The sequence below is a fragment of the Emydura macquarii genome, unplaced genomic scaffold (genome assembly GCF_026122565.2).
Source record: "Emydura macquarii macquarii isolate MOO-44397 ecotype Brisbane River unplaced genomic scaffold, CSIRO-AGI_Emac_v2 contig_1230, whole genome shotgun sequence".
Lineage (NCBI taxonomy): Eukaryota > Metazoa > Chordata > Testudines > Chelidae > Emydura > Emydura macquarii.
This window is the reverse complement of record NW_027131367.1, coordinates 10,053,582-10,068,070: the sequence shown is the minus strand read 5'-3', so window position 1 is coordinate 10,068,070 and position 14,489 is coordinate 10,053,582. Positions and strand designations below refer to the sequence as shown.

At 40.1% G+C, this 14,489-nt stretch overlaps 1 long non-coding RNA gene across 1 annotated transcript in view; it reads left to right on the top strand.

Moving 5' to 3' along the window:
• Window positions 1-14,489, top strand: part of LOC137152648 (uncharacterized) — a 43,734-nt gene that overhangs the window by 19,033 nt on the left and 10,212 nt on the right. Inside the window, exon 2 of the long non-coding RNA XR_010919563.1 lies at window positions 5,596-5,740. This is a non-coding gene — a long non-coding RNA (uncharacterized lncRNA). The remainder of the gene's footprint in view (window positions 1-5,595; window positions 5,741-14,489) is intronic.

Below are 14,489 nucleotides of genomic sequence, written 5' to 3'. Positions count from 1 at the left end.
GAAATCAACAAGATGAAATTCAATAATGGCACTTACAAAGTACTTCACCTAGGAAGGAAAACTGAAATGCACAACTACAAAATGGGGAATAACTGGCTAGGTGGTGGTAGCACTGGTGAAAGGGATCTGGAGAGTACAGTGGAACACAAATTGAATGAGTCAACAAGGTGGTGCAGTTGCAGAAAAAGGCTAATGTCATTTTATGGTATATACAACACTGCTGTTAATGTAATAAAAGAGAGGTAATTGTCCTACTCTACTTGGCACTGGTGAGGCCTCAGCTGGAGTACTGTCTCCAATTATGGGTGCCAACCACACTTTAGGAAAAATGTGGGTAAATTGGAGAGTCCAGAGACCAACAAAGATGATAAAAGGTTTAGAAATCCTGACCCAGGAGGAAAGACTAAAAAAAAAAAACTTGGGTATGGTTAGTCTTGAGAAAATAAGACTGGGGAAGAGGGTTGCCTGAAAAGTCTTCAAATGTGTTTTAAGGTCTGTTTATAAAGAAAACTTTAATCAATTGTTCTCCGTGTCCACTGGAGGTAGCCCAAAAAGTAATGGGCTTAGTCTGCAGAAAGGGGAATCTAGGTTAGATATTTAAAAAAAGCTTTCTAATTATAAAGGAGTTAAGGTCTGGAACAGGTCTCCTTGTAGAATCCCCATCACTGGAGGCTTTTAAGAACAGGTTGGATAAACATCTGCCTGAGATGGCCTAGGTTTATTTGGTCCTGCCTCAGTGCAGGCAGCTTGTCTTGATGACCTCTCAAGCTCCCTTCCAGCCCTACTCTCCTATGATCCTTTCTATAAAGTTTGTTTGAAAGGACTTACTGTGAAGAAGGTGGCAGCCAGCATGCTGACACATTACAGTAACATGAAAGCCAGTTTGCTGAGGTGAGGAACACACTACACTATTTACAGGAGTGAGATAATTGTCAATGCATAATTAGAGTGTGATTAAGTTTGCTAGTGGTAATAGGTAGGAAAACAAAGGTTCATGTGGATCCTACTTGTAAGAACTGATGGTGTAGTTCAAATACAAGAACTCTGCTTGGGCTTTGGTGTGGGTGAGGGGGGAGCAGCATGCTTGCCTGCTTCATTCAATCATATTAATCTAATCCTTCTGGTTTGGAGTCACAACCGATCCTCCGTCGCAGACAAACTGAAAGTAGGTATCTATTGACCAAGTTAACTGTGGTGACTTGTTGATAGTCTCAGCGCAAAGTCAACTTGTCAGCAATGACAATTCTGGGACATTCACTTCTCCAGGTATGTTTGGGAGCAGGCTGAAAATTAGATAGGAATTGAAAACACATTTCTGAGAAACGGCAAAGAATGCTAATTTGTTCCTGTTAGACCTGGAAAATGTGGAGCATGACCTGGATGCGTGTGTCAAGCCAAAAAAGACGCTAGCCTCTTAGGGCCAGATTCTGTCCGTCTTATTCTGAGTAGTACTTTCTTCTGTTCAGTCCGATTGAAATGAATGAAATGCTTTAAAGTACTTAGCATGAATCGAGGATCCAGGGGGGGAAATATCATCCCAAATGTTTAAAAGGAACCTTGACAAAGTTTATGCAAACGCTAGGAAAGATCCAAAGTCTCTGATGTTCTTGGAGCATTCGATAAACATAACCATTCTCTCCTTTGCAGCTTTGTGACTTCATGAAAGAGTAGAGTTGGATCTTGTCGATATTAGGCAGGCGAAGCTATAAATCTTACTGGTTTTTCTAAGCACCTACCCTCCTTTTGGCACTATATAAATTATAATGAATAAGATTTGTCATCTTGCTGTCACTTGAGTTGTTCAAGTTACTCTAAAATTAACAAAAGGCACCAGGCTTTGCTTTTTTCATTAATGTCAATCATTTTTGTGCTCCGCTTCCTATTTAAAAACATAAACCGCAGGAATAATGGATGTGTCTGTTCTACCCTTCTTTCCCCCCCAGTAGCAGCACTGCTGTGTTGCCTTTTCATACAAGCAAAGTAATTGTACTCTCTGGCTCTCTCCCTTCTTCCAGACTGGGACTATTAGCAACTTGAAAACGTGAGGTTTTGTTTTGGGGGGTTTTTTTGGGGGTGGGGGGAGGGTTTGTGTGTGTGTGTGTGGTTTTAAGCACATACACAACATTTTCAAATTGCTAATAGTCCCAGTTTGGAAGAAGGGAGAGAGCCAAAGAGCCTCTTTCATATGTAGAGAGACACCTGTCTAACTATTGGCTAACTAGATTAGCTTTTTTTTATTGGACATGACAGCTCTATTTGTCTAAATATCTCTTCCTTACCCACAGGACCTGCAGTCGTCCTGTGCTGTAGACATATAAACGTAATGTGCTTCAGGTGTTTGTCTGGAGTGATTGAGAAAGTATGAGACTATTCTCTCTCAGGATTTATAGAAAAAATAAGTACTTCAAAAGATGCTCATTCCAATAACAGTGTGCTTAGAAACAGAAAAATAAAGCAACTTTGGTAACTTTTTGCATAAATATTTTTGAGATCTGAAATCCTGAGGATTTGGTGTAGATAATTGTTTGACATGAAATAGACTCACTTGGCAATCACTTTAGCTGATGATGATAGTTTTATAGGTGGAATATTTGTTCCCTGAAAGGAGAACACCTTGAAAATTCTGTCTAAAGTTCCTGTAGAGGAGTCATCAAGCGGAGGGGTTGTGATTTATTTAACTGGTAGAGAGCCTACATGAAATACAGAGAAGTTAGCCAATGTATAGAGCAGGTAGTGCTGCTAAACTCACCGTGCAGTGGTAACTGAGACAAAGGGCAGTGATAGAGAGGTGGAAAAGGAGGATTTTTTTTTTCTGTTTTGCTGGTCAGCCATTACTATTACACTCACATCATCCATTACATTCCCATGGGTGTAACATTTTGCTTAAGATTTTGCAGCCTCAAGTGCAGAAGAGTTGCTTCCCTTTTCTCGCTAAAACTCACTGAAATGGAAAGAGTTTGGAACAGAGATTCTGGGCCGTATCTCCCAGGATGCACTGCTCAGAAGCCATAGCCCAGAAGAGGAAGATGCAAAGCTTTTGCACCCTCCACTCCACGGTTATGCCTCCTGGGAGGTGCAACGCAATCTGGAAAGGGATTTCCCTCTGGGATTCAAGGCCTCTTCAGGGGCCACGATGGTCCCTCTCTTCAATCAGACCAACACTGGGGCTGCTCTGATATAATGCAGCTTCTCCACAGTTGACATTAGGTTGCATTTCAGCCCCAAATAGCTGGAGCACACAGCATTATCCCTATGCTGCCTCCACACTAGGCAAATTCCTCAGGGATTTGTTCCTCCCCTCCATCCAGAGTGGCGTAAAGGGGCCCTAGGGAGGACCAAAATCTGGTTACCCATAATAGAGGGCTTACTCTTAGAGGTGAAGGAGTAGTACCTCATTTTTCTGAAGAGAAATTTTTAAATAAAAGGGATAACTGGTAGCATTTTGCATTGTACCCAGTAGTGTGGTAGTATTGTTGGGGGCATAGTGTGGCAATCTGAATTTAACTGCTGTCCAATTTTATGTTTCACTCCTTGTTTATGCTTGTTACAAATTGGGAGATTCCCAGATGTATAGCTATCCCTGTATTGCCTTTGGACATCTTTTAACTAAATAATTGCTTTTTGAAATGTGGAGAATATTTTTTCCTATAAATATAGGTTGTGGTCTTTAAAGAAACCATCCTATTTTAAATCATTGCATTTCAAATTCAAGACTAAACCCAGGCCAGAATCTAAACTTGCATGACTGCAGCAAGCTGTCAGCTTCTGACAAAGATCACTGCTTCATTGACTAAGCTCAGTGCTAACCTAAGGTCTGGATACAGCAACAGGCTTGGCAAGCTCCGCCCTGGATACTGTAAGCTTTCAGGTCAAAGGATGAATTTACTTCTCTGAGCACTGAGATTCTGTAATCCATACAGAGAAGATGGTTTCCTTGTGTAATCAATAGGCGTCTGACTTTCCCTGAGCATTGCAATGGTTTCTATGCCAAATACAACCTACAGTACTCTGGAGACTTAACTGGCCTGAAAGAGAAACATAACTCAAAAATCAGTCAGTTCAATCAACCTAAATCTCTTCAGTAAGAACCTAGCAACTTCCTTGGTTTCATTAGTGACCCCTCTCCTCCCCCCTCTGCCTGCCTTTTGGCCACTCCAGCCCGTGTAGATTCACTGTCCGTTCAGCTGATGGACTTCTTTGGAGGTTTTAAAAAAGTTTCATCAAGTTCTCTCCCACAGCAATTGCATCCTAGTAAGAATTAAGATTGATGGGCTAACTACAGCTGTGCTACCCCCATTGTAAATCTGAAGTAACCCCAATGACTTTGGCTTTTCATTGACTCTGCCAGCTCTAAGACTCAGAGCTGGAAGAGTGACTGCACAATTAAAATCGACTGAGTTATAGTAAATTTATACCAGTATAATTGAGAAAAGAATTTGACTTGGTATCTCTCAAAGGCAGTCAGTTGAGTTCCCATTGCTACTTTCTTCCAATCTCCTATGCTTGAAACAGCATGGGATCCAGTTATTTAAGAACTTTTCATTCAAATGTTATCTGTTTGAGTCATATCATCAAATTATCCTAAAAAAATGCTCATGAGAGATCACATTAGACTACAGATCACATCCTACTCAAAGAAAATAAGGGGATGTGTCACTGTTCATGAAGCTGATAGTTATTTTTTTCCAATAAACTTATATTGCACAGTGTAAATGTTCTCTCTGAACTCTTTTGCCTAAATGAATCAGGGACAAAGATGCAAAAACAAAAAGCATTTTTAAGGTAGATGAAATTAAACAGGGGCAGTCAACACCTGCACTTTTCTAAATTATAATTGTAGGAATACCAGTAGGGCTTTGCCTCATATATTTTTTTCAATAGCTGTCATAATGTACATGGAATTTTATGATGAATGCAGAATCAATAACAGTGTCACCTTGCCTACCTGATTTATCTCGCAATCATCGAGGGGAAATCATCTTGGGGTTAAGACTCAGTAGATGTCAAGAAGCAAACCTTTCACAAGAATGATTTTAAGTCTTAAGCTAACTTGCCTACTCAGCAGTAATGGGGTGGTGGTGGTGAAATAGATTGAAGAGGTACTCTGGATAAAGTATCCATTCGGGGTATCAGTAATAAGGCAAAGTGCAAAAAAAAAAAAAAAAAAAAAAATCAACAATCAAATTAGATATGCCAAAAGTCAGATAATACTTTGAGTTGGAGGTAGATGAACTGGCAATTCTGGTTGTCCTATTATAATTCTGTAATTTACCTCTTTATAATAAATGCCATTTCGTCTGATTATTCTGACATCCTGTTACAGAAGTATTTGAGAACAAACAAAGATATTGCAAACATAATTAAAAAGTTAATTAAAAGAATATGGATTGAGAATAAGGGAGATTGTTGGTGGGATGCAATCTTCAATCCAATTAATTCTGAAGTTTTTTAGTAATCACTAATAAAAATAAAAAATAAGCTTTCTGGCCTTACCTGTTTTGTTTCATTAAATAATTAGAAAATCTGTTTTCAGTAAAATTTGTGATCACAATTTTAAAGTCCTTTCTTCCACTTCTCTATTCTATTCTCTCATAGAATCGGAAACTATGGGCAAGATCCTGACAGACAAAACTTCTCCTGAAGTCAACGTGAAGATGACTGACCTCCGTGATATCTGTGCCTGTATGATTGGACCCCAACTGGAAAGATTCTCCCACAACTTGTTTGACTGGGAATTCAGGTAAAGAAACTGATTGCCCTAGGTGATAAAAGGACCCTATGCCCACATGGCTGCCATCCTCAAATCTGTGTGTGCAAAACCAAGGCCAGGTCCTGAAAATCTGCCCCAGAATAGTCTGACTTCAGCTTGATCATCTGCCCTGCCAAACACCTTTTGTACATATGCAAGGTAGGGACAGAATATGTTAGGGACAGATTTTCAGTGGCTTGGAATCCACAATCTGGAACAGTTTTTTTTTTTTTTTTTCCCCCCCTAATGAGCTCGACTTGTGGGGTAAGTAAATGGCAGCTGAACTCTCATGGAAAACATGGCTCACAGTTGGGCCTAATGATAGTATGTCTGGAATGAAGATATGTTTTATTATGTTTAATCACTTCTTTGAGAAATTTTATGGTCTGTTTAGACTACCTGAGGAATCGCCTCTCAAACTTCCGCCACTGCAATCAGCAGGGATGTCAAGGCTGGATTCCCCTCATTATAAAAGACTGGGACACCAGGCAGGGCATTCTTTGTTGTGGCCCTGGGACTCTGTAATTTGCTCTGCCACCTTGGTCTGAAATAGCTCTAATTTAGTGACTTTCCAGGTCCTTGGATCTGTAATCTCCATGACCTATATACTGCGCTGTCATTATCAACCGTTATGTGTAGTGACACTGCAAAAGACACCTGTTTTGATTGGTCTTATGGAGAAGGCTTCACCTGGTGAAGGGGTAGACAGGAGTCCTTGAAGGTGTTGGGCAGAGTTTCTGTTGAAATGGTTCCTTTAATGCCACTGAGATTTTATTGTGGACCATTAATGATGTGGGGGTGTCTGGAGCCTTTGATATAGGTGTCTTTTTTTTTATTGTTCATTTAAATTCAGGTAAATAACAAAAAATATTCCTCCATATCAGCACAGCTATAACCCAAATTGTAATCTGCATGAGCGTTCCAACCGCACAGAAGCAAGGGAGGTGGGGATTTAGGAAGGCAGAAGAGAATGAACAAAATAATACTGACTCAATGTTAGTGTGGGGGAATGGTGTCTCTCCTTCCTGGCCCATCTTCCCCCATAAACACAGTGTTTGGAGCTTCTTCAGGCTCCAGGAGAATACTGTTGCATATGGGAGAAGAAAAATGTTCATGAGAATAGTTTAACAACCCTACAGATAGGCAGAAATGTGCTATTGTGTCTGGTTTTTGACACTCGCTTATCAGCAGGACATGAATAATGGCCTGTAAGTCTCTGACCCAACATATCCAGCCTTCTGGTAGGCTTATATAGTACTTTGGGAGCAGATGTCAACAAGGTGTGACTGTCTCTGTCTCCAGTAAATCATGGCAGATTGTTGGGAAGGCAGGAGAAGGTGGAAGGAGCTGACTGGACTTTCCTCTGTGTGGGCCTGAACAACAAGATGTATTAAAAGGATTGCTTTCCGCCATCTACATGCTGGGGTCAGTTCTCTCCCCAGTGAACACAGGGTAATTCCCATAACACAAAAGAGAGTCACAAACCTTAGGTGCGATAGCTGAGTGATCGCCGCACCTTTGCAGGATTCAAGGCCAAGTGCAGAATGGACTGTGATTCCGTCTGATCTCTTGGTGCATTTACAGTACACAGATACTTCTCACTTTCTGTCTGAACAAATTACATCTTTTCATCCAGTTTAAGTCCATGCAAAATTCTGTGAAGTATTGATTAGTTTTATAGCATGGACAAAATAAATATGGCCCTTAGAAATGTAACGCTATGATATATACGCTGCCCTGCCACTAACAACCATTACATTAATGCCTACAAATCTGCACTGTTGTCAGGGCCTGAGGGAACTATTTGGCTTTTATCTGAGAAAGTAAGTATGGCCTTATGGTTAAGACAGAAGACTGGGAGTCGGGAGACATAGGCCCAGATCCTCAGAGGGTGTAAATATCCATAGCTCCACAATGGAGCCTACTGCGTTTTATATCTGCTGAGGATCCATCCCATGGGCTCTAATCCTGGCTCTGCCACAGGCATACTGTGATCTGAGGCCAGTCACTGAAGCTCTCTGGACTGCAGCTGATTGATTTGAAATACAGGGATAATATTTCCCTACCTCAAATAGGTGTTGAAGCCGAACTCGATGTTTGGGAGGCCCTTAAATACCATGGTGATGAGCAAAGTAGAAAAGCCTACAGATAACTGTGGCATTGTCTGACATTTGAAGAAAGTTGTCATTCTAAGGGGTCCACATTTATTTTACAGTGTGCCAGGAGAATCATGCAGTCCTTTGATCATATGGTCTTCTTCACACACATTCCTCTGCTCTTACCTCACTAGTTTTACATAAGCTCCATTGGCCTCAGCGAAGTTACTCTTTATTTGCGGCAGTGCATTGTGAGGGAGAATCAGATCCATCAACTCAGAAATCAACACAGGCTGGGATTGATAGCAGCTTGTATGTGGAGCAAAGGGAGATGGATTCTTAAGGGCATGATTTCTAAGGCCCTTTTTTTACTGCTCTGCCACTATAAAGGGACCTAAAAGTGCGTATAAAGTACGAAGCCATTAATGTTTATTTTTTAAATAGAACGGAGACATTGGTTTACATCTCTTTTGCTGTAATGTGTATGAAGGACTAAGTACAACTTCTGAAGTGAAGTCCTGTAGGTCAAATTAGATTCTTACAGCTGTCAAGGTATTCTTATCACATAGTGCAGCTAATTTAAATGCTATAATAAAAAGTTAATTAAGCATAATATGCAATATATATCTGAAGTATAAAATTCAAGGACTAAAACTAATAGCGCAAGAATGAGATTCGTTAGTTTTGAACTAATGGGTTTTACATGATATCTTGCATTAAACCATAGACTCATTTAGGGGCTGCAGGATAGTAAATTTTTATCAGCACTTAATTTTGTTTAATTTAGAGCAGAGTTCTAGAATAACATTTATCAAACATTTCTCAAATTAGGTTAATTATGTGTGTCAGTTATGTCCATAAATCATTTTTAAAAATAGACTAGGGACACAAGGTGGATAATACACTACATTAGCGTTAATGTCTTTTCATAGTACGTTTTTTATCCAGATAACGACAATCTGATGCTGCTGTAAATCATTTGTTTGTGAAGACTGTAACAGTCAAAAGTGGAACAGGAATTAGGTTTCAGAAGAGGTCTTAAGCTATTTGCATATTCTGCAAAATGTCTATAGGTGGACACCAAAATGGGAGATTGTTATGCCTTGGAAATGATGTACAAAGTGTAGCATCTCGTACATTTCTGCGCAATGACAGCAAAACATCTTTATTGGAAAGCAAACATCAGTCCTTTTGTATTGCACTGTAAAAGTCTCTCTGAGTGTGAGCATTTCACATAATCTGTCTCAGCTACTGCCTGACAAAGGGAAACCACCTGAGCTGAAGGTGTGTTTTTATTGATATGGTTGTTTAACCAGTAGTGCATAGCGTGAATTTGGAGAACAAATTGATCCACAAAATACTCCTGTATTGAAAAATGTTTCTTTATATTGCTGTTAAATGATGTGGTTTTATTTGTACAATGAAAAATTCCTCAGACCATGTCCCCTCCTTCAAACCTAGAAAACTTCATTTTAAAAAAGGGTTAAGGTTGCTAGGTGACTACAGCATACTTACCTCTCACATCATTTACAAAACTCAGGAAATTAACAGCTAGGAAATGATTAGTTAAGGGTATCATAAATCTTATAGGCCACATGATAAACATATTGGCCTAGATCCAGTCCTTGCATCTGGCCAAGATTAATTATATACGTGATTTGGGCAGGGAGGATGTAGGTAGCTTTCCATTCCCTTGATTCTGCAACTGAGCAAACACCTGAGCAGCTCCCAGTGCAACCTAGAGCATCCTCAAATCTACACTAAATTACACATGGCTGCCCATGGTCCCAAAAGGCCATTCCAGTAGCTGATGATGTCTGCATCACTTTGTTATTCTGGTCCAACAGCCTATATCGCCTGTCACGGGACTGAGAGAGAAGTTGGTGTACAGATGACTACAGCAATTATATGTCTCCCCACCGACACTGAGAGAATCTTCAGGAAGCTAGTTCAACTTGGTTTATGGCCCCTTTGCATTGCTAAGGAACTGTAGCAGGCTAAGCACCTGACCCATTTTCCTCATTAAGTATTGAGAGAAATTGTTTCACAAAACCTTAACTCCGACCCACACATTTTTAAAATGAGGTATGATGTTTGTTTTCTTGATTTCGGTATCTAAGGGCTTGTTAAGGATCAAAGGACTCTTAAAAATGAGACTAGATCAGGGTGAAATAAAGAACTGTTAATACACAGCAGCAGGGTCCACGCAGACAGGTAGTTCACAGAGGCTAGCACAGGATACCCTAGCTTGCCGGGAACTAATTATTTATGTTGATGAGCCCTAAGTATTTTCTTTTATGGGATGCTCTTCAAGGCAGCGAGGGCCAGACTCTGTGATTCAGGCCTAACTATATCAAAGACTAGTATTTAGCTTTGGCAGAGGTGGTAGCATCTGAGGAAGCTACAAGATGAATTCCGATCCACATAGGAGAAGCTCATTCTATTCATAAAAGGATAGATCAACAGTTAGATGACCCTTAAGTTATTCTATCTGTCTAGTTTATCTCCTCTATTTTTTCTATCTAATCTTTTAAAATCCAATCTTCTTTAACCTATGTATATTTTGTTTTCTAAAGTACCCATCACTGTGGTATCTAAGAAGAGAAACTGAAATCAATACAGGAAGTGGCAAAAAGAGAGAGGAGTGATTCATTTTTCTGATTGAATTTAAGTTTAATTTCATGTGCTTGTCCTTTTTCTTGTCTCACATTTTGCTTTCTTCTTAGTCTGTCAGAGAGAGCTCTTCGGTTTTCCTTTGTACAGATCTGGAACAGATAAACAGCTATATTGAACAAGACAATTGTTAACACTTACTGAGCCCAGTTTTGCACTCAAACTGCACCTAACCCCATTTACTTCAATGGGATTGAAGGGGATACAAATAAGGGAATGATTTAGCTTGCTGTATGTCAGCAATGGCCTTTATGTATAATTGTGCCAACTCTTGTGGAAAATAATTGTTGGTGAGGTGTATAAAGACTATAAAGTTGCATATTACAGATGTTATGGACAGCTATAAAAAGGTACTCTGGTTTGTCAGCCAAATTATGGTTGTCAGTGGAGTAAAGAGCTATGGTTCAAAGAAGCAGGAAGTAGATATGGTGGAGCTCCCTTTTACACAGGACCAAAACCTGTCTCCACATGTACTTCCCCAAAAATTTGGACAAGGCCCAAAGAACAGTGACGATTCTGTTGTGCAGTGAGAGGAAGGCTCCGTGGAGGATGGGTGTGAGGGATTGCACGTCATACCCTGCGTGCAGTGGAGTAGAGTCATGGTGGAGTGCTTTCTGCTGTGTAGGAAGAATGGCTGGGGAGAATGGTAGGCTGTTGACAATGATCAGTATGTTACTGCATGGGTCTACTGGCCAAAATCCCTAAAAGGGCTCGGCAGAATGGCTATACTTCATGCTGCTAGAATGGGGAAAGATACATTCCCCAAACCAAGACCTTTTTCTCAGGCTTTCATTATGAAACAAGAACTTGGTCCACAGACAAGCAGCCAAATAAACAAGTACCTCTTTGAAGCCCCTGTTCCTATATTTGTGTTTTGTCCCTCCAGGGCTGGCAGCTGACAAGTGTCTTAACTCTCCAGAAAGTCATATTACTGTATGGGCTTCTGTCCTATCACATTATCATGATAAGCACTTGTGCTTTGTAAGCTATTAATCAGCGGCTAGAGATTGTTTATCTGTATTGTTTGAATTGAGAATTTGACAGGATTTGGGTACTTAACTCTCTGACACTCCTATGAAATGTGTAGCTTATAATGTTTACTACAGTTGAGGCAGTGTGGCCTAGTGGGTGGAGTACTGGACTAGGACTCATGAGAGCTGTCTGTTCTCAGCCACTGGCCTGCTGGGTGACCTTGGGCAAGTCATTTCACCTCTGCCTTGGTATTCCCATCTGTAAAATGGAGTTAATGATACTGACCTCCTTTGTAAAGCACTTTTGAGATCATCTGATGAAAAGCACAATATAAGAGCTAGGTTTTATTATTGGGAGTCTCTTTACTCTAGCAGGCAAAGACCTAACACATTCCAGTGTCTAGAAATTGAAGTTAGAATAATTCAAAATGGAAATTAAAAGCCATTTTTTAACTGTGGGGGTAATTAAACACTGGAAATGCTTATCCAAGTGACAAATTCTTCTCTGCTTGGAGTCATTAAATCAAGATTAGAGATGTTTCTAAAACATGTGGGGACAGACCGTGGGTGTTAATCATCATTGAACTCAATGGAGCTATTCCTATTTATGCCACAGATTGTAGTTTAGCCACAAGTTGTTGGGCTGTATGCAGTAGTTACTGAGTAAACTTCCATGGCTCGTGCCTTCAAAATCTATGAATGCATAAAATGTGATGTATTACTCACAGCGTGGACCAGATAATAGACTTAAAACAAACTGCTAAACCTTCACTTCCTCACCGGTTGTTAGGCATTCTTTTAAAGAAAAAAAAAAAAAAAGGTCAGGCACTATCCAGACAGATGGGTTAGCAAATCTCACTTAATTTCCATTCTTCAGGGAAACTCAAGCTTTTCTGAAGAACTTTCAAATACACTTAACGTTAATGTTAGCTTCTCATTATGACAGGAAGAGTGTGTGTACTACTTCCCTATCTTGTTTTTAGTGAAGCAGGTTGGAACTGAATGAAAGAGTTAACATGGAAACAAAATCCCATTCATGGAAAACTTTCCCTCTCCTTCTCCCCCTAAACACTACTTTACAGCTAGCACGTTAATAAAAGTGCTTAAGAAATAAACCACAATTCATGTTTTCACCTTTTGTTACTGAAACCTACCTGCATATCCACTTCATTTTCTCACCTCAGAATACAGTATTGGCTGTTTTTCAGATATGGGGCTTTACTGCTGAAATAATATTCTATTTGTTATCAGCAGGCTTGTAATGGACAAGAGGTCAGTCCTGTATGAAAGTAATTTTGACCTTGAGGAGCTGTGATCTTCTTAACAAACACTTTTAATTAAGTTACATAATATGGCTCTGATTACTTGAAAGAGGAAAGAAATCGTGTATATATTTTAAAAAAACCCTTCAATGCTTGCATATTCATGCTTTTGAAGACATGGCTCTCTGGAGTGACACTGACACCAATATTCATATGCTCTCAGCTACTCCATGCTGAAAATCCTTGTCCTCACTGTTAAGAGGCTGCACTGCTTTGCCTCTGCCCATTCTTCTCATCTCCCATCACCCCCTACTTTGCCCTCTGTGCTCTGCCCACACTTCTTGCTTCGTTGCTTCCTTGTTTACTTCCCCCCACTCATCTGTCATAGTTTTTTCCACATCCCTCTCCTATGCACCAAGCATATAATCATTCTTGAAACCCACTTCTTTCATCTTGCTTTCCACTGCAGCCTTTCTGAACCATTTCCGTCTCTTGTCTTGCCCTACCTCTGCCTCTGTATAAAACATTAGACCTGATAAAACTCATTCACTAGACTTGGAGTCGCATTAGATCAATCTGTTTGATACCTTGTTATCCCTACCCACCATCTTCTTACTTTGCTCTGTATCTTCATGTTTTACATTTGTCTGAGATGATCTTTGGGAGCCACGTGACTGGCTTTTTCATCTTTGTTGAATGCCAGGCCAAGTTATGTTGCTATATAAAAGTTTGCTAATGTTATTTAATAGCTGCACTGTTCAGTGCATCTTCTGCAGAGGGGAGACCCATAGTGAAGACCAGCACTAGTCCTAGGGAGTGAAATCCTGGGCCCAGTGAAACCATCGGCCAAACTCTCCTAGACTTCAGTGGGGCTAGTGTTAAACCTATGGGATTTGAGTGGGATTTAAATTGCATGTAGATCAAGTGCTGGCCCTCTGCTTGGAGGTTTGTGCGAGGGAATTCCACCACATCAGCTGCTTTTTGTTATCTGGCATTGTAGTATGTTTGAATGAGCATTTATGTATTGTGCATATTATGGACAGTGCTGAGTCCAGGATTTTGGAGAGAAGTCTCTCCATTTTGGAAGTAGATCAGAGTACTGCAAGAGTAAGGAGATCAACTTGTTCTGTTCTTTTACTGACTCAATTGCTTTTAGCCCTGGCTAAATTCCAGCATGGAAAATTTTATTCTTACTACCTAATTCCCCCTGTAGTGTCAGTTGTATATGGTATCTTTCACTTCCTGTTATGTAGTGTTGCTGGGACCTATTAAACAATTGACAATTTTCACCCCAGAGTTGGCTGCATTTCAGCAGTAGGTGAAGTGTTTCATATTTGTAAGGCATCCTGGAATTAATTTGGGTTACAGATGCTGTATAAACATGAGAACATTTGCATCCCTTCATGAAATAGACATTCTTCTTACCCTATAAATCTCAGGGAAAATATTAGCTGACTATTTTCTCTTGTTCATTTTAGTAATGATCAGAAGTCCCCCTCTTCTCCCGCAATCCTTATGAAAACCATACTCTCCTCTGTCTAAAGAAAACAGATCCTTTGTGTCTTGTCTTCTGAACCATCAATCAAAATGCAAACCTTATAACAATCTCTCCAGCTTTAATTCTTCTCTCTATAACCATTATACTAAAGCAATATATATAATGGTTACAGTATTACAGGCAGCAGGAATTAGGAGTTTTGGTTGCTGCCACTGTTTCATTGTGTGGCCTTGGGCCTCT